Here is a 20,565-nt window from a genome sequence, read left to right as displayed (position 1 = left end):
CCATCTTTGCACATTTGTACATTGTGATGTCGGATATTTTTAATGCAATACGTTTATAAACATGAAGCGGATGATCAATATCTTATTAACTTGGCAGGTTCCTTTTTGCCCAGGGGGATCTCAGAAAAGAAAATATATGATTGTGTTGTTTGATCTGCCACTGTGGTTCATAATTAATTTAATGGTTCAGTTTTGGGGTCCTGACATGCTTAATGATGCACAAATTCATTTAAACCAGTGTATTTGTTTTCTGTGCTATTCCTTCGGATGGTGAACGTAAACTGCCTGTTTTATTTAATCAATATTCCATTCAGAGACGCTTCATGACTATCAGCCTATGATGGCGGCCAGAGGGTAAAGCTGCATATTTACTGGTTAATCTACTGAAACCATTGCTGTTGGTCACAGCCCAAAGAATGAGACTGTTGATGCAAGCGGCTGACTTCCCTTTGCTGCTGTGTGCTCAGCATGGATATCCAGTGGGAGGAGACAGATGCTGTCGCTCTGACAGCTGAAAAGGATGAAGTCCTGGCTCCCAGTGAGCCCACAGCAGAGATAAGAAGCATCTGGGCCAAGCCGCACATACAACAGCAACAGAATCGTTCGTTCTTATTCCAGAGTCCTACCAGAGAGTCTCAGCTCCGTCCCCCAGGCCAACGCTAATATTCAGCAATTCCCAAACCAAGATGAAGCACTGTTGGATTTAAGGTATATAATCCATTTAAAATGTACGGCTGCGTGGCTGAATGTGCAGATTGGGACACACTAGAGCTGAACAGCCTCCTGCTGTTGTGTCGGATAAATGTCTGCCTGGCTCCTGCAGAATTCATCCTCTCACTCCCTAATTATGTTGTGATTATGTAAAGCAGAGGGTGTAATTGAAAGTGTCGGCTCGTTTTGACTGGGGATCCTTCAGATGCGTGCCAACGGCGCCCGGCTTTTGATAGCTCTGACCTTTGAATGGGTGGTTGTTGTGGGCGGCAGCACATCCACACCGGCTGGATCGTGTGAGCGCACTCTTTCATCCAGCTTGCCAGAGGATGATTTATGGTGGGGGGCCTCCTGCTGCGGGAGAATGTAGCAACGCCCATACGACGCGTGCGTGTGAGCCATGACACGGCAAGAACTGGGCGCTGATAAGAAGCTGCAATATCAGGGAGCGATTCTATTAGTGAGAGAGAGAATGAGTGGAAGCCTGACAGTATATTTTCTTTTTATTTCCCTCATTTTCTCGCTCTGCTCTCACAGGCTATTGATCAATGTTGTTTGCATCCCATGAGGATGCGTAAAGTCTAAATTAGTCTGGCTTGTTAACATTTTCACAAGGGCATTTTTACGTAGCATGGCGCTAGTACTGACCCAACGTCAGCAGCCAGTGTCACGGCTGTCCTGGGTCTGTTCCCCAGCAATGACGGCCTCGTTCAGCAGAGGTCAGTGACCTTTCTGTAAATCTCCCTGAGGAACCATTCCTGGCAAATTGTAGGCATCAGCAACAATGTGGGACAGAGAGATGAACTTTAACATTCAGCTGGCATCACTTCCAGAGCAGAGGTCAGAGCCAAAGGTGCAGATGAGGTGGAATCATACTTTGTACCCACAGATTAGGTCCTACTTATTAGGGTTAGGCTTTTTCCAGGACCCAAAAGCAGGCAAAATGCAGTGGTGAAAGTTCAAAAACAAGTCTTTATTCAATTTGGCAGACCTCTTTGACTGCAAGGATGCATCCATCCAGTCTTCTGGGCACATGGAGAGCTCCAGCGTGGAGCCAACACGGGAGTCAGGTCCTGCGCATTCTCCAGTCCAGCAGGGCGGCGTGGAGACCTCAAACGAGTAGGGAGAAGTGTATCAACAAGTTATACACAACCAATGATAGGGAAATGGGGAAACACCAAAACTCTCCGACACTAGTAGACAGGTGCTCCGTCCTTAAATAGGGGGCCTGATGTAGATTGCCGATAGGTGCACCCACCTGCAGCGCCAGCTGCAGCAAATCATCAGCTCCTCCAAGCCCTCTGCAGGAAAAAACCAAACAACCTGGGACCCTGGTCCTCAATACTACTCCTGATTAGGGGCTTAAACCTCCAGCCCTCTGCCTCCATATCCCTCCTCAGGGAAACCACACCAGAAGCCTGCAAGCAGGGAGCATAGGAGGACTGAAACCCACAAAGGTCAATAAAACAGAGCAAAACAGCTGATTTTTGATAATATATTCAAATCCACTTTTGGCATTTCCACCAGCTAGAGGTGCAGCAAAATATCCACAAAATCAAGACTAAATGTATTTATCCTCAAATAGTTTATTTTCATTTTAAAGTTTAGCGTCTCTGCATTAATAATGCAGAAGCTGTGTGGTCTGAGGGAGACACAGGAGACACAAAATCAATGTTGTGTGGGGGCCGATGCTGCCGTGGATGCTTTTAAATGAGTTCCTGCCTGTGACCCCCCGACACAAAGGGCTCTGCAATTATGCATAAAATAAACACGTCCAGCTGGCATCATTGTTAGAATAAAGAAGACAGAGTATATGATGGAATGAAGAGGAGCTGCACAGGAGAGAGGGTAAAGAGGGATGAAGAGGGTTGTATGCTCCTAAATGTAGCAGCACAGGGAAAAGAGGAAAAGAGTTCAAGAGGATGTGAACAGAAGGAGAGGAAGAGGAGAACGAGAAGGAGCAGAGAAATTCCAAAACACCCTAAGCTGTGGACTTGGAAAAGGATATGGCCCAGTAGAAGAGGACAGGACCAGAGGAATGTCACGTAAAAGAGCGGCGACGGATGGAGAGGGAATTGAAGAGAGGCTGTTAGAGCTGAGAGGAGGCTCATCATGGACGATGAAGAGGAGCAAACGCACGCTGTTTGAAACAGAGTTAGAGGCCTCCATTCACCTGACACACGCACACGCGCACATATACACACACACACTCATTCCAGTCTCACTGAAACAGTCAGGTGTTTGTCCCGCCGAGGGGCTGCTGGGCAGAAGTCCTGCCCTCAGGGAAGCACAACACTGCACCAGTGGTGAGAACACAGTCTGCTTCCCTCACAGTTTCCCCCAGAGGTTTTTGTAGTTTTAGATTTTAAACATCTCACCATCCATCTGAGACGCCATACTTCAGTTTTTTAACATCACTGGCACATTTAACAGGTGATTCTGACTCAGCTCTAGTGTGGAGGGCGGCGTGTGGCTGTTCCAGTTTGTAGTCAGACTGTTTTCCTGCCCTCCTCTGGCCCAGGGATCTTCACTCTCTGCACTCCTCCGTACTCATCACGCTCATCGATTCGGGCTTTAAACTTTCGTTCTGACTCACTCAGCCGGGAGCCGATGCTGAATTACAGTCATTACTTCACCATTTCACATTACACTCAGTCACCATACACCTTCCTCAGCTCTCCTCTTCCTCGGGCTATCCCTGACAACAAAGTGAGGAGGTTCTCTGCTGCATGCTGCTCATTTTGGGAGGGGAGAGCCGACAGTTCTGCTGACAGTCATTCCCGCTGATCATGTGGGCAACTTATCACTGAGCACATCGAGAGGGTAAATGTGTTTTTGGCCCCATATAGGCTTTAGTTATGGGTCTGATGATGGATCATATTCCTCTTTTTAAGTGCTGGATGTCACATTTCAGCTTTCTTTGGTGTTATTCTGTGTGAAAGAAGGCGGCTCAGTGAAAGTCTTGGTCTTTGAGAGGCTCAGAGTAGGAAAAAAACTGTGTATGTGTGTGTCCAGGGGGTGTTTGCTGATGTGGATGAAAACACAACGTTGCACTGTGGGAGTTCTGTGGGCACTGTGGGAGTCATTTGCTGGCATCTCTGTGATGCTTGGCGCTGTGGGGGGCGTTCCATAGGCGAGTCAAGCTCATCCAAATTGAAGTCAAAGGTTTTGGCTCTGAAGGGCTGCATAAACTGTGGATTATGTGTGAAGGTAACTTTGCACGGTTACTTCCAGCCTTTTAAGGATGCCATTAATGAGAGTGTTGAAAGGGAGGCAGAAAGTCTTTGACAAGTTTTGTTATGACACATTCGTTGAAGAACTTCAAGGATTTAGCAGCATAAATTGGTGGACAGGAGCTTGTGCTCAGGCTCAGAGCTCCTATGTTTGAAGAGAGGAACACAGGACATCAGCTACAAAACAAATGGCGGAATCTCAGCCGGGATTTATTTTAAACGGGACGTTTCAAAGCTTGGGACCACAACCCAGCCAGATCTTTCATTTCCATGTTTTACATAAAACTGTTGGACTCAGTAAAAGTTCAGATCAATTTCATCTAACATCACCCTAACCCCTGTTTGAAGATGTGTGTCCCATGCAATCAGCTCTATCGAGCGTCCATCAGCAAACAGCTGATCTCGGGTCAGTAAATTCAAATGATTCTGGCAAAAATGGCAGCTTTTAATTTGCAGCCTGGGCTTTTCCCTACTGTGGAATCACTCTTCCTCTGCTTCTGTCAGAACCCAGAGGATAGTCTGCAGCAGTGAGGCTCCACATGAATTATCAACAACAAGACAGCGATGCTCCCAACAACACTGCAGGCGGCAGCTCTAAACTACGATCCGAAAAAATCTGAGTGACGATGCGACGACATGGGGACATAAAATAGGCTGCCCCTTTAGGAACCGACACATTATATAACAAACAAGGGTCCAGGCTGGAATCATAAATCCTCAGGATCCAGAGAAGCTGTCCTGCTCTGAGGTCAACCTCTGGCACTGGGCCTCTGAGCCACTGGGAAACCAGTTCAGAACCACCAGTTTGAAAAAAAACAACCTTCAATCTTTCATCTCCTCAGCTTAATCATTTCCCATCCAAATGGATCCAGTTGGAAGCACAAAATGATGGTGGAACATGCTGATGTTTATTACAATATTAAAAATCCCAGGAGGGCTTTAGAAAGAGCCATTAGAAAATAGAACTTTGTCCAGAATAAAAAACAAAATGGCGCAAACCTCCAAAAAGCAACCTGAGTAGAAGGAACAAAGAAACTGATGCCATTAGTGCTGGTTCATCCTCTGTAGATCCTTCCTTAGCGCATCCGGCTGACAGAGCTCGTACATTAAAGAACCACTTCTGACCCTCTTAACGTACAGATCAGTGGAGTGTTTTATTGGCCCCTTTGCTCTGCGTCACGCAGATTCTATTACGCTGATTCATATGCATTGGTCACGGCTGCAGCCTCCTGCTCAGTTTCTGATGATGCTGTTTTACAGAAAGATTTGCACTTGCTCTTTCTTCCCAGAATTCCTGTCCTTCTTTGCAATGGTGTTAATTGAGGGATTTTTTTGACTGTCTCTCTCAGCTCTTGTCCCTCCTGCCCCGTCGCTTCACTTCCTGTTCATATTTGTTTGATGTATGGAAATGTACCAATCAGAGAGAGGCTCCAAATGCTGCCCCCCCCCTCCCCATCACCTCCATCATCACCACCACCATCACTCTTTCATACTTTATCCACAGACGTCAATGACAGCTGATTCTTTCTGAATATGGCACTCCTATTATCTCCACGGGGGGGATGAAGGAGGGTAAAGACACCCACCTGCATCACACAAAGCCTCCTCCGTATCTGCAACACATTCTGGTCCAATCTTGAGTGTAATGAAGCTCTGTCATAAACACCAGTTTCATTCCAGTACAAACTAGTAGCACTCATTGAGTGTCCTTGCAGCCTTCTCCAAGCATCCTGGCTGGTCCATGTAAGATGGCCTCGGGTTCAATATTATACACAAACATCAGCTACAGATGTTGGAATACATCAAATAGATCCTTTATCATCCGTGCACTCTTTCAGTGGCACGGCAGTGCACGCAAAGAGGTGTTTTAGCTTCAAATATTGAAAATTGGATTTTAATGTCAACTGGCGGCATATGTTTGGCTGTTCTTCTTGAAAGAGCCATGTTGCAGGAGATGAAAATTTGATATATCCAGCACGCCGGGAACGTCACCTCTGAACCGATCTAATAAACGGCGGTTTGCTGGAAATGTCACATCTGCATGCTTTGCTCAGGCGGTCCTCCCGCCCCTGCGGGGCCACCAAGCCACTGCCGAGTCTCCCCTGCAGAGTTTAAATAATATCAGGTAGAGCTTTAAAAAGATATTTTTATTTATATAAGTCTTAATTACACTTCTGGTTTGATTTGGAAATGCCTGGAATCATCGCCCCACGGGTCTCCCGCCTGGTTCTGTACACAGACTGAAGCTCTGAGTCACTCCCAGTTGCATCTGAAACATCCACCCTGTTGTTGTTGTAGTTGCTATAGGAACAGAGTTGATGCCTGATATGCACATTCCTGTGCCATTTTCTCCTGCATGGACATAAAACTGTATCCAATAATGAAACATCGTTGGCTCGATACCAGGTTTACTTTTTGACTTGAGGATCACAGCTGTGCATTCTGAGGTCAAATATGCTGCAAATGCAGTTTTAAGACTTAAACACGGTTTGTTTTGGAGGTAGAGCAGAAAAACTGATGTCAGTCAGAAAAGTCAAGCAACCGTCTGCTTTCCTGAAGCAAGACGGGCAATAATTTCACAGATCACAGCTCGAAATGCCAAAAAGTAGAGAACAAACAGAACATAATGACCCCCTGTTCTGCTAATAATAGCCGCGGAGCTTTTTGAAAGAGTCTTTTCCGGAATGGTTTTATTTTGGTTGACAGCTGGTGTCACCTGGGCTGATGGGCCCTCTGTTGTCTTGTATTCCCGGTGTGACAGATGTGCAGTTCGGCCCTCTGTGTGTCAGCTCCAGTGGGCGGCTGAGCATCATTGATCCACAGCTATTGAGTCACAATTGAGCTAATTAGAGCAGGTTTGAAACCCCATCCAGACTGAAAAGGACAACGGGAGTCGACGAGGGCTGTCAGATGTCAGCAGATGGGGAGAGATGAAAAGAATTAATGCTGCGCAGGACCGAGGGTCTCTGGGAGCCCACGGGACGCTATAAATAGGCCACCATTATACAAATATATCACAGCAGTCTGAGCTTCTCGGATTGAAAACAGGTTATAGATTAGATGACTGGCATTGGCCAAATGGCCTCAGATACACTGGAAAATCTTTTGGTTCTGATTCATCAAAATGTAGATCAGCACACTTGACTGCCCAAACCTCATTATGAAGATCAACACAGCTTAACGTTGGTCAGGGAAAACGCATCACCATGATCTATTTTAACAGGCAGTTTTTGGAAAAGTCGCTTCCTTTGAGAATCTCCAGCAGTGAATGTTCTCCTTGCTCCAGGAGACCTGCTGACATGTGCTGCATGCTGACAAGTATGCTAATGAGCCAACTTTGTTCCACGGGAAACGTTTTTTTGATAAGTTGGACTTTTCATCAACTTTATAAACTTTAAGTCCCTAAAATTAATTATGAATTCTCGAGTTTCTCTGGAATTCTGTCTCCACCAGGTCAGTCTGCAAGGCACATTTTAAAGTTCTTACATACAACAGTGTCTTATTTACACATTTATATAAAGCAGACATGCAGAAATGTACCAGCACACTCCCACGTGCACATGCCCAGTTCTGACAGGTCAGCAAGATTTCAGCCACTTAAGGAAATTAGAAGGAAAAAAGCAGGAAGGGGAAGAATTCACCTGCTAACCTGCCAAGGCAAGTCAGGTAGTTGCTTCCTCTATATTTAGCAACAAAAGATTGCTAATGCACGAGCACACACGACAACACTCCCCCACACACAGGCCTGTGATGAAAACATTGCAGTCAGCTGTACGGTTCCATGCATTTACCCGGCAATGTTGTCAGTCAGGGCCGAAGTGGGTTGTGCTCATTAGTCGGGGTTGCAGATCGGTTTCTATTTGCATCCGTTTGGAGCGGCGGGCTCAGTGGCGTGGAGGCGCTTTTGAAGTAGCACAGACCTCCGGTAGGCCGATCTAACGAGATGCATGTGGAGCTTTAGGAGCCGCCGGAGTCCCAGTGCTGTTGCATTGACCGTTATGCATCATGGAAAATGGATCCAACAGGTGTTTGATCAGCGCCTTGATCTCACAAGATTTTTTTTTTTTTCTGTGATCAGATTTCATGGTTAGAAAATTCAGTAAAACTCTGACAGACGTGGATCACTGACAGCGGGACGGTTGTTTACTGTGTCGGTTAAATCGACTCACAGCAGACATACAACGGCGAGGCCAGTTGGAGGATGGTTAGTTGGCTCTATTCCTGCCTGGTTGCACGGCTCAGAATACAGCTTTGCATCAGTGAACTCGCACCCCCAGCCCCCCGCCGAGGTTATTTCCTGAACCTCTGCACTTTGGTATTTGGGTGTCGTGCTGTGCAGCCGAGTGTGAGGAGGTTCCAAAACCATATCCTAAAAATTCAGATGATGGTTTCTGGCTAAGCTCATCGTGATGGAACGGCTGTATTTTCTGTCACTCACTTCAGCCATGGTTGAGAGCCTCCGGCTAGAACCAGGAAATGTCTCCCTGCCGTGTGTAGAGGAGCGGCATTGATTCATGCTGCCTGGATACAAAGACAAGCCAGCTGATGGAGAACAGGAAGCCAACTGTTACCTTGTTATGACCTCGTAATGACTGAACCCTGAACTCAACGATACCGACCTCTGTAAAATGTTCCAGTTTTGTCTCTCTCTCCATCTACTGCACTCGTTCTTCTCATCCCAGACTTTCTAATCCTCGCTCTCCCTCCAGGACTGATAAGAAATAACATAGGACAGCGGATAAGAACGGCTCAGACTGTATATACATCCCACCTTTACACTGTTAGATCCGCAGCTATTGTACAAAGAGTCCATTAGGGAGTGTAATTGTGCCACAGGAAAGCTAAACTGGAACCACTCATTGCTGTTCTGAAGATTATGTCTTTAATTTATCTATCAGTGAACCGGTCAGCCGGATGACTGTGGCTCAGGTGTGAAGGAGGGGACCTTTGGTCAGATGAACTCTTCCCTATTTATCTGTTCATTTCTTTATTTGGACATTCTACATTTGGGTGGTTCATTCATGTCGTTGGCTGCTCCTGGGAGCGTTCTGATAGCTGGCGTGGTTAACAGAAGGAAATTTCTGCGTCCAGCAGGAGCTGAAAGAGCCGCTGAAAATAGGAGCTGTGAAAAGGAATAACAGGAAGTGCAGAAGATGGCATGAAAGGATGAAAGGGAGGAAAAAACAAAAATGTCAGTCGCCATTGTGTAAAAGATCAAGAGGGGCGGAAGAAAAGGGGTAGAGCAGTGTCAAAGGACAGGAGTGGTGGATGATTTTTGTAAAACCTTTAAGATACAGTGGACAAAAGAGTTAAATGGGAAAAAAGGCGTGAAGAGGACAGAAGGAAGTAAAGGAAGAAAGGTCAGCGAGTGGACAGGAAGTCCATTAAATGTCAAGAAGGAAGTAAAGTGGATCAGACGTCTGCAGAACCTGGGATTTCAAATTCACTTTTCACTTAGCACATGCAGAATCGGCTGATCTGCAGCCGTCCTCCCGGATGTTTGATCAGAGGCGCTGAGAAGAACCCTCCCGCTGGCGTCTTCTGAAGCTCGTTAATGACGGCTCTCGTTAGCAGCTCAGAGAAACAACCGCCACGCTTTCAGACAACAAAATCAGTCATTTCTGCCTCATTATGCGGACGTCCAAGCGTGTTATCTCTGCGCCGATGAGAGCGACGTCCCTGCTGACGGCTGGAAACGAATGGAGTCAAATTAAACATAAACGGATCAGATTCAGGTTTACAAATGTCTGATTAGCTCAGCGTCCGTATGGATGCTCACACTGGAACACAAAGCTTTTCTCCAGGATTTCATGAAAACAGTCTGCAAATTTTACTTCTAATTATTATTAAATTATGAGGCAACAACAGTGACACATGCTACTCCAATGTGCCAGCTAGGGACTCATTGAAAGGTGACATCCTACCCTGTTGGGGGTAGATTTCAGTGCGTGTTTGGTGGTTAGATTATGAGATAATATCCAATCTCCTTGGTTCTGTTCTACCCTTCATCTCTTTCCTCAGTGGTTCCATCAGAGCACCAGAAATTCCAGCTCTTTGTAATGTTTCCTGGCTTTTTTTTTTGGTTGATTTTTTTTTTTTTTTTTGGTTGATCTCTAGCTGTTGATTTATTTATTTTTTGTCTTTGCAGCCTGGTGAACACACAGACAGACAAACACCAGCTGAAAACACCTCCTGTCACTGCTTGAATGTGAGAAATCTCACACCTCAAAGTCAGAGGAGAAAGCAATATCCTGAGCTCTCAGTCACGGAGATAATTTCATTTTATTTGAAGACAGCAGATTTCAAATTTCTCAGTTATCTGATGCAACGTGCACGGCGTGGCATTGATTTTCCCTTTTAGTTCTGTCATTCATGAAAGAAGAACAAAGATAATTTAAACTAAATCTTCCTGCATGTGTGTGACATCACCGGAGCTCCCAGGGGCAAATACCTGATCATCATTGATCTCACCGGACTACTGGGAAGCTCCCAGTCTGCCCTCACCAGTCTGCTGGTCTGTACCAGTCCAGGCTTGCAGAATCTGATTTGAGCTCTGTAACCAGGCTGTAAAAGACCTGCCAACCACAGCCAATCTGTGAGATGAGAACCCAGTCGTGTCCGCAGAAGCAGAGACGGACAGAAGCCTTTTTAAAAGTTTGTGTTGGGCTTGTTGTACTTCTGCAAGTTTTAATTGAACCTCAGCAGTTTTGAGTTGGAGTGAAACCACTCCTGCTTCCTCCTCTCACACATTTGCTTTATTTCTTAACCTCTGTGTTGTTGGGCAGTGATCCGTGTCCAGTTATTGCTGCCAGGAAACATTTCCTGTGTTTCTTGCTTCGAAGACACATAAATGAGCTGATCACTGATGTTAAACTCTGATTTTCTTTTACTGTCCCGTCGCTAATTAGCACCCCTGCTGAAACCTGCACTTTAGAGCCTCTCTTTGTCTCTGTGTCCTCAGTCTGCTCACTTTTACTGTTGCACCCCTGCATGTGCTCACATCAGTTTCTAATATAAATGCAAATCTCAGCTGTGTGGGTGTAGAGTTGCCACACGGATCATTCCTTTGATTCGCTCACTTAGCTCAATTTGCTGTTTGCTGTTCCCAACATTTTGCACCCCATTGTCTGCAATGTAAAGTTCTTTGAAGAGTGAAAGAAAAGTTCTCCCGACAAACTAGAATGTAGGCAGGTTTAACTGACTGTTTCACGCCCAGGTTTCCTCAGGAGGCGTCGCTGCGCTCAGCACCAGAGAAATGTTCGACTGGAAACTGGAAACCTGGAGGTTACCTAAAGGTTTTGATGCTTTTCACCACCCACATTTAAACTTAAAGGGATGTAAGCGCACACAAACACACACACACCCAACTCCTGTACTCAATGTCGAGGGAGCGTCGAGCAACGATCCGCTCTCACACGACATCATTAATGCTGTTCATGCCTGAGCAGATGTCTGTGAATGGGTTTATTATCCCGGATTGTTCAGACTGAAAGTGCGGCAGCTTCAGCAGCTGCTTTTACGCAGCCTCTCCAGGTGGCAACCGTCTCGGTGCGTGCACGCTTGCGCCTATGTGTATTCACGGGAGGAAGACAAGCCGAGGAAGAGCAGCTGAACAGATGGATGTGTGGGTGTGTGTGTTGTCAGTAGACAGAGATACATGTTGGATGGATGGATGGATGGATGGATGGATGGATGGATGGATGGATGGATGGATGGATGGATGGATGGATGGATGGATGGATGGATGGATGGATGGGAATGACAGCACCAACTTTAGGATTTATGTTGGGATCTGGAAGTCAAATCTGGAGGTCAGGAATGAAAGAAAAGGATGCTTCGGAGGGTCAAGGGGGTCTTTCTGGTCATTCCAGCCCCGATTTTCAAAAAGAGAGTCGCTGTATGTTCATAAAAACCCACCTCCTTCCTCAGTCTGTCAGCATGTGCAGCTGCACTACAGGACCATCGCTCAGAGAAGCAGGCCTGCGTGTTCCTTTTGAGTGATGAGATTTGCACCTCTGAAAGCTCCGGCTGACATCGGCGATAAGCCGCTCTGGCTGACTGGCTGCTGCACTGGTAGCCTCCGCGGTGAAAAGAGGCAGCTGGGATGGAAGTGTGGAGAAGATGGAGGAAGAGATTAAATGCACAAAAGAGCCTGTAGCAGTTGGAGGATTTGTAGTTTCTACCCTCACATGATTCCCCCCAGTTTGTTGGCAAGACGATGATGAACACTTGTACTGAAGGAGCTTTTGTCCTAATTAGCTTGATAGCCAAATCACAACAACCCTTTACTATGTAATTAGCATAGCACACTCCCAAATTTGTCTGGAAGATGCACATGGACCCAAAAACACGGAGGCGGTGAGTCTGTTGGACAAAATTCCATAATTGAAAGCAAATGTTTCATGTTTTCTGGCTGTTCCTGAAGAGATTCTCTTCTCCTGCCAGGCAAACGTTAGCTGTGTGCTCATAAGCCAGATAAAAGAGGCCGTTATCCAGCCCAAGTCCTCAAATGAGGTTTGCCAAGAGTGGACGCAGCATCCAAGTCTGTGGGTACCATTTTCTTGCTGCTGACACGACTGGACGACTCTGGATGGAGGTTTATCCCTTCAAAAGCGTGAATGTGACTCTTTTCACATGTTCAAACATCTGAAATTACAGATGAACTTGGCGGGGGTAATGACTGAAATGACTGAGCAGCAAAGAGTTGAACAGGTGTTTTCCTCCAATAGAGTGAGTCAGGTAGATGCAGAGAGCTTTTGGCATTCATTTTATTGATATCCTTTCTATCTTGTTGCTTATTCCTCCATCAATCTGCCAAACTGTTCCCATGGAGCGTCCCGAAACACAAGGTGGACAGCTTTAATGAGAAAGTCGCAGTTTAATCAGCTTTTTAATGGGAAAACTATTGGACGGGCAGTTTTATATGAAGCCAAATGGTTTGAGCTACCTCTCCCCCCATCAGCCTTTTCATTGGCCTTTTAATAAATCCCCCCACCAACAACAACAACGTGGCCACACTGTTTAATGAACATCTTGATAATGTCACACTTGTCAACTGGATAGATTAGCTCACCACACATGATGTTCCCGTGTCCACTGGCGCACGTCAATGCTGTAGGAAACAAGTTGCTTTATATTAGCTTATAAAACTGGGGACTGTTTTATTTACCAAAGGCTTGTGAACTTTATGGGGGGGGGTTTATGGAACACAGGTGGAATCTTGTGATTCAATTTGATTTCTTCAACTTTCCTGAAAGCATCATTACCAGTGAGACATCCAGGGCTAGAGTAGCTTTGTTTTAGCGCCTTTGGCAAGAGCTTGAGGAATTAATGGATGAAGCAGCCAATCCCAGGTTTAATCCACTAGCAGTGTAGAGGAGGAGCAATCCTGGACTGGATGAAGCAGCGGCTCTGGTGGCAGCAACATAAAATGCTCCATCATCTGTGTGTACTGGAAACATTTCTGTTTTTTCCCAGTGAATAGTAAACAAAAGGGAATTTGTCCTTCAGCTTTTTGGAATTGACTGAAATGAGGCATTACTTTTCCTTGTGGGACTTTCTGTCCTGGACCTCCTTTGGCTTCTGACAGTGGGGGGGCGGGAGGGGGGGGGCTCAACCTCTCAAGCCTGAATCAAGCCTGAATGCGACCATCCTGATCTATGAACTCGTAGACTAGTTATCTCCAGTTACTCCAGCGTGAAGAGTTTGTTCTATCAAACCGATACTTATAGTCAAGCACCTCTGCTGCTCCAGCATCAGCAGAGCCCCATGTGTAGAGCAGAAAACAGATACACTTAAGTTTGGTTCTTCATTTCCCTGCTCCTATCTATGAGTGTCAGACATCACCAATGTTGTAGAGATAGATTACGTGTATTTATCCTTCCCTTGATGAAGGAAACGTATTTCCCAGTTAAAATAAGCCTCGCTCGTCTTCAGCTGACAGAGTTGCTGCTGCTGTTTGCTCCTCTATGTCCACTGATGCGGCTCCATTGTGACTGCTATGCTGCTGCTGCTAATGAGCATCAGTTGAGCTGCTCGCTGATTATCGCTGTGAGAATATTCATCACGCCAGCATGAATATTCAGCACCGACTCCTTGGAGCGCTGGGTTTGTTGATAGTCAGCTCGCTGGGTTTGTAGTGAAGTGTGACAGCGTGTACGATTCCATTTGCAGGTGGTTCATAAGGAACCAATACCAGTCCAGCCAGTCCACACCCCCCAAAAGGGCCCGACCATCTCTGGTGTGGTCTTCTGTCTATAACATGAAATCAAAGTCCATCTTTCCAAGCTTTGCTAATAATAGGACACATTTGCTCACATGCTAAATTATGAATCGGCTGAGTGAAACGGCCTTTCTATGACGTAATGACCCTTTAAGAATATAAAAGATTCTGTCAGATCAGAGGTGAGTTTCACTGTCACCCACCTGCTGCCTCAGGTGGCTCCGGAATATAAGCGATTTCCCGTGGTTTTAGAAGCTGGCTATTGTTGAAGGTCTCTTGCTAGCTGGATTTTGTGTATAATTATTGAATCATCTGCATATAATGACAGTGCTGTGTGATCAAGTGACTCCTGTACTGCACAAAGCTTCATCACTGACAGGTTCCGGACATGTGGTCATTCAGGACTCAGGACTTGAGTCCTGAATCTTGCTGCTTGAGGCTTTGACTCGACCATCACAGTCGAGATTTAGACTGTTCCCTGAGATATAAATAGATTCTACAGATGCCATTGCTTTGGACTGGCTGGATTAGAAAAATAGTTAAAGCCGCCATTTATGAAAACACCATGGACATGTTCAGCCTGGACACACACACACACCATTCACACACTCACCTGGGGGTAATTCAGTCTTCAGTTGAACGATCTTTTATGTTGGTCTGTGGGAGGCGAGCAGAGGGAACCCTGCAGCAGCGCATGCAGATGAGTTCCTCCTCACGGGTGCTGTGGTGCCCAACAGAGAGTCTGAAGATGATTTAGACCAACGCAGGAGCATGGAGGTGAGCTTCCAGAAGGTTAACGCGTCACGTTCTTCTGTCTCTTCAACCTTCGGCTGTGATATTTTCCATCGTGAGAAATGCGGTGGAAAACCTGTCCTAGTGCTCTGACATTTAAATGGATTATTTCAGCGGAGCAGCCAAACCTAAGGCGTTCCAGGCGGCAGCTCTTCAGCTGACGTGTCCTGGAATACAGACGCACATGTCCTCTGATGCAGAATCACACCAGATGTTTAACAAAGCACACAATAAAAATTTAATTTATTTAAATTCTTCTGCTGCTGTTGGGCTCTTTAGCTGCTCTGACTTGGATGGAATGTTGCTTTTTCTGTTTAGATTCGCAGAGTTTCTTTATACACTAATGGCTAAGTTAGCCTGATTATGTCAGTTATTCATGCAAAATGTCAATGGTGATTTGAGCCCGAATACGCTGGCTCTTGTGTCGCTGTCGTTTTCTGATGATTTTTCCCTGAATCGGACGTTAATCAGTGATCAAACTGAGGAGTCTAATTGGCAGTTTATTGTTGCTGGGAGACAAAAGAATCATTAAAAGATGTCAGACATGCCTGATGTTTCTGTTTGGTCAGAACATTTCAGGAGCTACAGTGATCAAAGTAAACGGAGTGCTCAAGCGACAGAAATGCAAATGGTTTTCTGTTTTTATAACAACTAAATGATGACAATAACAATAATTATGAGGAGAAAGCCTAAAGACAGTTGAATCACCGTCTTCCAGAGGAAGAAAATCTCATCAGAACTGGCAGCAGGGGTGAAACTGAACGTGCGCCCTGTTGCAGGCTGCATTTGCGTCAAACCATATTAGCAGGTTATTCACACGTCAGAAATCAGATGTGAAAGCATGTGCACGTTCATGCACACCCTCTCTGTGGTCCGGCTGTCTGGGGTGAATAATGCAAATGATTTCATACATGAGTGGAAGATAAAAGTGCAGCAGCAACATGCCTTTGTGTTGTTCAGTGTTGAATAATGGATCTTTTAAGAGTTTCCAGCCATGAAGCCACAAACATAACAGACTGTACATGCTAATTTTATTGTTTTACCTGCTTCAGCTAAACACACTTAACCTTCATCAAGCTGGGATCTGCTCACTGTTTCTAAATATCATTCATTAGGATCTCTGTGCATATGTACATACACTGTGTATGTGCAGATAATAAACAGCTTTTTGAGCTTTTTATGACACAAATTCTGCCTTTAAGTCCTCTCCTTATGATGATTAACAACTGTCACGTCATGACTAAAAGTTTTGATTGTTTCTCTTGATGACATTTAAAGTAGATTTATTTATTTTCTGTCTGACAGAGCAGCCTGTGGCTGCGATAATGATGTGATCTGATGGATCCGGCAGCACTTCTGCTCTGAATGGACGATTTCACGTTGAGCATCAGTGGCATCTGATGACATTTGTGTTTTTGTATTTTCCATGTGGGTGCAGGAAAACTGTTTAAAATTAAATGTGATATAAAACAAGAATCATTCTGATGACAAACTATCCAAATACTAACTAAATCAATATAAAAAAAGCAACATGTTTATTATTTGACGATAAAAACAAGTATTAGAGCGGAGCTGGTGTAACTGTGCACATACAGGATCACTAATGCAAATGCACCATCAGCCCTGTGTTTCCAGTATAAAGCTTTGACAGATGGAAGCAAACAGAAGCTGTTCTTTGTTTGCGGCACACATGCACATTTTGTTCTATTTGTTTTAATGAACCATAGTGGCAATTCACAGAAGAAAATGTTAGAAATGAGAATAGAAGCAAGGAAAAGTGAAACCAGATCTGGGCCTTTCTGCTCCAGGTGTCCTGGTTGGCGCTTTGTTCTCCTGGTGCCTCTCGGGCCATCCATTCCCTCTGTGGCAACCTTTTCATTTCACAGTCAGTAAAAACCTGCAGAGATTATAGATTACATTTCTCAGTCCTCCAGATCTGATTTCTTTGTCTGCTAGATGATGATTTTATTTCTGAGCAGAGCAGCGATGCCTCCATAAGACACAACTGAGTTATCAGCGTTGATTTTAAGTATTTTGAGAATAACGAAGGGCCTGAAGAAGTTAGGAGAAGAAACTAGAACCAGAGTCAACCTGACCTGATGCTGCATGTTCCTCACTACAACCCCTGAAGTTAAATCTTACAACCCTATTAAAGCTGTAGATGTAAGTCACTCCATCTGGTCCACCTGAAGGGCTGTTAACAGCCTGCCAGTTTCACCAGCTGTGACTGCGAGCGACCTTTCCACACAGCTGAGGATATTAATAACATCCATCCCACTAATTCATCATGTGTACCTGTAAACCGTCATCGCCATAACACCTCAGCTCCATTTAAATGTCAGAGGGATGATGGATGAGGGGCTTCTTCAGATTTAGCGTAGGATTAAATGATGGAAGTGTGGCGCTGCAGGGTTTCAAGAGAGAACATGTTGGGTTTGACACACAACAAGAGAAAAAAATCACTATTAGGAGTAACTTAATAAGGTGGAAAAGAATCTAAGATGACAAAAATTCTTCTGTCCTCCATGAGAGACGTCTGCTCATTAGCAGATGCTGTGGAGCAAGATTTCAGCTCTCAAAGCAGCATCAAGTAGCAGGAACGCACAGACAGAAGTATTAAAATAGGTGTAAGATGATGAGAAGGCAAAATAAAATTTGCTTTGTAACTTCAGTGAATCTTCTCTGGTTTCATGGGAGTTTTAAATCCTCTGAAGCTGCATTTTTATTTAAGAAAAGTACAATTTATAATATAGCAACGGCAGCTAAGAATAATGAAGGTTCCCGGTTCGGGTTCTGGTGGTTCAGAGTTAATCTGCTGAGTTGGAACATGAAGATGCCCTCTGCGGCAGCCAGATTCAATTTCATATTAGCTAAATTGGAGTGAGATGATGTGGAAAGCTCTTTGATCACTGCAGCATCTCACCGCAAACATCGCCACCACCAGGGGGCGACCAAGCAAATTCAGCTGTCAGCAAATTCTCAAAATTAGTCCATTAAATTGGTCAAGAAAACATCTAAATTCTCTCGAGAAAAAGGCTTCAGGTGGTCTTTTTAGTTTCCATTCACAAAACTTATTAAGCTATGTTTAAGTGTGATTTCTCTGAGCTCGACTGAGTACCATGGACATGGAAGCTTTTGCGAGGACATGAACTCGGTCCAAACTGTCTACAGAAATGAAAAGAAGGGAGTGCACGTACATGCCGGTGTGCACGTACCTGCTGGTCGAGTCTGGTGCTGATGTGTTCTGAATGTTCATTCATTGTGTAAAAGGAGCATTTTTACTTTCATGAAGAAAGGAGACTCCATGTTCCAGTAAATGTCTTTGACTAGATCATTTGACCTCTGACCTTTTCTCACAATGCTGCTATAATTGGATAAGTCAAGAGAATATTTTAGTTTCTGAAGGTCTTGCGCTGCTGAAACACGATGAAACCTCTGATTGCGTTTTGATGTGACCGCTTGATTTAGAATTTCTTTCAGCAACATCGGCTGTTAGGTCTGACGTCGCCTCGGGGTTGCCTTAAGGTGAAGCTTCCAAGAAGACAACTTAAGGCTTTAGTGGAGCAACGAGGAGGAACCGAAGACCGGAGCCAAGCCTCATTGGGCTCAAACAAATAAAAGGAAACACAAGCAAGACTCTGTTCATATTTTTGTATGGTACAGCAGTCCCAATTCGATGGTAACAGGTATTTTAATAATAAATACTAATAAGACAACCGAGTTTTAAAGGCCGGTGCTTTAAACACTCAACAACGTCAAGAGCCTCAAATTTGGTGCGCAGAGAAACAGATGGATGCGAGGATGAGATCCAAACATGTGGTGCTTTTTATTTTCAATCTATGCTCACATCATTTGTGGGTATAAATTATGTGGTTTTGTGCTGTCAGAAAATAAAGATAAAAAGAACCAAAATGTTTAAGTGCAGCAGAAATTGGTTGAGCATTTATGTTTTCAAAGGAGCTGCAGGACAAAATGATACAACGGCAACAGAGAGACAGAGGGATGCAACAAGGTGAAAGGAGGAGAAACACATGAATGGAAAAATGTAAAGTAATAACTGTCAATGGTAGAAAGAGATGAGCAGGAAGGAGAAATAAATGAAGCAGAACAAATCCGACAGAGATGGAAAGAGGGAATATTCTGTTTGCACCCTGTTTGAAAAGCTGGTGCAGCAGCTTCATGAAGGTTTGAAAGAAAAAGAGAAGTTCCAAAGAGTGGGGGAACGGATTTGAAGGAGCAGCTTTGAAGGTAAAGCAGTGTTCTGTCTGGTTGGCAGGCTGGAACACAAAGATAACACTAATGGGCAGAATTCTTAGCTGCACTTCCTGTCTGTAGCAGCATTCAGAAGAATAACTGACTGACTTGTTGCTCTCGCGGCTCCTCCGTGGACTGACCTGTTGCCTGACTGGTTGCTTATTGAGCCTGAAGTTGCACACTGGCTGGAAAACCTGGACAATTATAACTGCAGTACTAACTATATTTAACTGTTTGGTTATACTTGGTCTGACTAGCATGTTAGCATGTTGCTAAATATTTTCTGAGTAAAATGATACCTAATATATTCTAATAGTTGCAGAGACCAATCTTGATAGTACCTTGGAAAATTCCATTGTCTGTTTTTGCTTCATTAGTGTTGTTGTCAGATGCTAGGTTTTAATTAAAGTGCAGTTATCAGGAACGATAATTAGACTGAAAGAGAGGCTGGATAATCACATGAAGGCAGAAAAATAACGCTGTTTGTTGGTCTGGCTTCTTGTCAACAGAAGCACAATGACAATAATATGATAAAGGCACTGAGGGCACACCAGTGGTGTCAGGTTCTGTTTCACGAGGAAGCATAATCATTTCTTCCTGGAACCTGAAAGGCAGTGAGATAAGCTGCAAACAATGCAAGAAAGAGGAGGACAGAAAGCATGCATGCAGATAATAAATGCATAAATTAAGACTGATGGCCTGGAAAGTGAAGTGTGCATCATTCCATAAAAAAATAAACTAATGATGCTGTGTTGAAGGTAGTCCTTGGTTGCCAAATCACGAATCTTCCCTGTCGTGTTAACCGTGAATAATTGTTAATTTTGCCTTTTCTCGGGGAGACAAATCACCATGATTCCCAACTAAAATGAGCCATTCCAACTCTGAAACTCAGTGGCTGTTCTCTTAATAACAGTTGGTCAAAAGCAAATTAGATGTCTGTGGTGACAGGGTTGACTCGTCACCGTCAATTTCATTGAAGAGTTTGAATGAAGGACTGACGGCAGCTGGTGGTGGCACACAGATGAGAAACAGAGGTCCAGGGTCCATTGCTGGGAGAAGAGAACTGTCACGCGGGAGTGCAGAGTCATCTTCAATTACACCCTTTAAACGTAACAACAGAGAGAAAACAGGAGGCATTGCTGGCGTCCATGTTGTTGATGACCTCTTCCTTGGAGCAAATCTAAACTTTGGAAACAAATTAAAAGAGTCGAAGCTGTCGTGAAGAGATACATAATATTTTACGCTGGATTAAAGCCTAATCCCTGGTTAATCCCCTGAGAAAGGTAAATAGCTAAATGTCAGCTAGCATCCTGTTAAAACATGCAAATTATAACACCCTTCTTCTGTTTTCCA

General features: G+C 44.6%; 1 protein-coding gene across 1 annotated transcript in view; it reads left to right on the top strand.

Annotated features, from left to right (window-relative positions):
• Nucleotides 1-20,565, top strand: part of LOC101074070 (protein phosphatase 1 regulatory subunit 29) — a 102,650-nt gene that overhangs the window by 64,842 nt on the left and 17,243 nt on the right. The gene's annotated exons all lie outside the window — the stretch shown is intronic.

This window comes from Takifugu rubripes, chromosome 17, assembly GCF_901000725.2.
Source record: "Takifugu rubripes chromosome 17, fTakRub1.2, whole genome shotgun sequence".
In the NCBI taxonomy this organism is placed as follows: domain Eukaryota; kingdom Metazoa; phylum Chordata; class Actinopteri; order Tetraodontiformes; family Tetraodontidae; genus Takifugu; species Takifugu rubripes.
This window is presented reverse-complemented; position numbering and strand designations above follow the sequence as displayed.